Below are 3507 nucleotides of genomic sequence, written 5' to 3'. Positions count from 1 at the left end.
GCAGATTCGCCGTGGCATCAGGGGAATTCCTCGGCTACCTAGTCACATTCCGTGGCATCGAGGCTAATCCAAAACAGATCAACGCACTGATCGAGATGGCTTCGCTGAAGAATAAACGGGAACTCCAGAGGTTGACCGGTAGAGTCGAGGCACTTAACCGTTTTATTTCGCGATGGACAGACAAGTGCCTGCCTTTCTACGATGTATTACGGGGAAAAAAAAAATTCGAATGGTCGGAAGAATGCGAAAACGATTTCCAACAGCTGAAGCGGTATTTGGCTTCACCCCCAGTCCTCGCAAAACCAGTGGAGGGGGAACCTTTGTTCTTGTACATCGCTGCATCAGCAACAGCTGTGAGCAGCGTGCTAATCAGGGAAGAACGCGGCAAACAGAAACCTATTTTCTATATCAGCAAAACCTTGCTGGATGCCGAGTCTAGATACCCGCTAATGGAAAAATTAGCATGCGCGGTCGTAACATCGGCCCGAAAACTAAGACCATATTTCCAATCCCACACGATCGTCGTCCTCACGACTTTTCCCCTACGAACGATCCTGCATAGCCCGAGTCAATCGGGCCGATTAGCCAAATGGGCGGTAGAACTTAGCGAATACGATATCGAGTACCGACCAAGAACAAGCGCGAAGTCACAAGTGCTTGCGGACTTCTTGGTCGAATTACCAACAGAAACCATAACCAACGAGGAACCAAATTCCACTTGGCTCCTTCACGTCGACGAATCCTCGTCCAAGCAGGGATCAGGCATCGGTATTCGCCTCACATCTTCGACGAACGAGATCTTAGAGCAATCGTTTAGGCTGGAGTTCCACGCCTCAAACAACGATGCTGAATACGAAGCACTCGTCGCAGGACTGCGTTTGGCTCACGGCTTGAAGATACGAAACATCCACGCTTACTGTGATTCCTAGTTAGTGGCAAGTCAGTACCGTGGAGAGTATGAAGCTAGGGACAAACGGATGGATGCGTACCTTAAACTGGTCCGAAAACTAGCTCAAAAGTTTGACTGTTTTGCCCTCACGCGAATTCCCCGCTCTGAAAACGTCCAGGCAGATGCTCTCGCCGCCTTAGCATCAAGTTCGGATCCATGGTTCAAAAGGGTAATTCCGGTCGAGTTCATCGAACACCGGAGCATCGGACCACTAATCGTCGTCAACCTCATAGAAGGTCAAGACGACGAAGAAGAAGAAGTTGCAATACAACCGCAATCGGAGCAATCTGATTACGGCTGCGATACCCCGTGGCTGCAGAAGATTCAAGACTACATTATCGACGGACGCCTGCCCACCGAGAAATGGGCAGCCCGCAAAGTCCGAACACAGGCCGCGCAATACGTAACAGTAGACGGAAAATTTTACAAATGGAGATTCTCCGGACCACTCATGACGTGCCTGGAAGGGGAAGAAGCGAAAAAATTGATGGAAGAAGTACATTCGGGGTCCTGTGGCAATCATTCCGGCAGAAGATCACTGGCAGTGAAAATTAAACGCCATGGATACTACTGGCCAACGATGATCGGAGATTGCGAGAAGTTCGCACGAAAGTGCGAAAAATGCCAGAGGCATGCTCCAACCATCCGACAACTGGCCGAAGTTCTCTCATCCATCACATCGCCCTGTCCTTTTATGCACTGGGCCATGGACATCGTCGGTCCCCTTCATAATTCAAAGCAAAAGGGTTTCCTTTTAGTCCTCACCGATTTCTTTTCAAAATGGGTAGAAGCAGATTCTTACGCAAGTATAAAAGATGTCTAAGTCGAAAGTTTCGGATTCGTACGCAAGTATAAAAGATGTCCAAGTCGAAAGTTTCGTATGGAAAAACATCATCTGTAGGCATGGAGTTCCAGACTAGATCGTAACCGATAACGGATCTCAGTTTATCTCCACCCGGTTCGAGGCGTTCTGCGAAAAATGGAGGATACGGCTTAACAAATCAACGCCCAGATATCCGCAGTGCAACGGACAAGCTTAAACGATTAATAAAACCATTCTCGACGGACTAAAGAAACGCTTAGAAGCCAAAAAAGGCAGGTGGGCCGACAAACTTGAGGGAGTCCTCTGGTCCCACCGTACCACCCCGAGGCGAGCAACAGGAGAAACCCCTTTCGCTCTGGTGTACAGAACGGAATACATGATTCCCGCAGAAGTAGAATTCCCCAGTGTTCGAAGAAGATTACTTCCCGAACGTGAGGAGCTCAACAACGCAATGCTCCTCGACGATCTCGATCTAATTAACGAGCACCGAGATCGAGCGCTCATCTGAATCCAAAAATACCAACACGCAGCCGCGATGTACTACAATTCCAACGTACAGAATCGCAGATTTAATCGAGGAGATCTAGTACTTCGCAAAGTCTTCCAAAACACCGCTGAACGAAACGCGGGAAAACTTGGAGCAAACTGGGACGGACCCAATAAAATCGAAAAAATCGTCCGACCCGGCTCCTACGAAATAGCCAACATGCAAGGAGTAAAATTTCCGAGGACCTGGAACGCAATGTATCTCAAAAAATACTATCACTGACCAACTCGCAATCACCGAACTACGAGACGGCTTGATCTCCATAAGGAGTACGTAGGCAGTTTGTCAAAAGACAAATTCAGCTATCCCCCATCATCAAAAAGGGGGGGGAGTGGATACGTATACTCGTATACTCTCAAACTCGAAAACCTCCGACCACGCCTTCGGTGTTTCCGACATATCTTAACCAAGCAAATTATCTTTTATCCGCGAAAACATTTTTGAATTTCGAAAATAAATAAGCCGTTAGGAAGAAGCAGCCATTGGCATCGCGAGACGTCGCGAGAGATGCTTCAAGGATTACTTCTTCCGAACGACGAAAACGGACACTCCGTCAAAAAAAATGATGAACATCTTAACACATATCTTGAACAAAAACTCTAAACAATGGCATTTGCCACCAAGTTCGGTGCTACGAAAATGGACACTCCGTCAAAAAATGATGAACATTTTAACACATATCTTGCGCAAAAACTCTAAACAACAGCATTTGCCGCCAAGTTCGGTGCTGATCACATCGAACTCTTGAACGTCCTAAACAGACATAGCCATCTTACGAAGATGACTCCCGTACATCCGACACAAGGATAATAGCGCTATTAAAGAAACCCGAAATTTTGGTCCAGCACTTCCGGTTGGCTTAAAAATTGTCTCCGGAGAGATGCTCGATTCGTATCTAACAAGTCATATAAGCCGAGAACCTATCGCGGACTTTAAATCGGTACGAATCAGGTTAAAATCGCGACCGATAAATCGATAGCTGGTTAGTCACCGCACAAAATCTTAAACCGAAAGTAAACCTAGGTCTTGCCCTAAACCCAACGCACTGGTCTCTAACATCTCAAAGGCATGATATCCAAAAGATACGAGATCCCAAAACCATGCCTCTATGTTTATTTTCGACATCTTCAGATATCCCGCGAAGTCGATACCTCGCGAAAAAACTCTCGAAACAGATCTCGAACAAAA

Source organism: Brassica oleracea, chromosome C9, assembly GCF_000695525.1.
Source record: "Brassica oleracea var. oleracea cultivar TO1000 chromosome C9, BOL, whole genome shotgun sequence".
NCBI lineage: Eukaryota > Viridiplantae > Streptophyta > Magnoliopsida > Brassicales > Brassicaceae > Brassica > Brassica oleracea.
The sequence above is the reverse complement of the archived record's forward strand: the minus strand, read 5'-3'. Positions refer to the sequence as shown.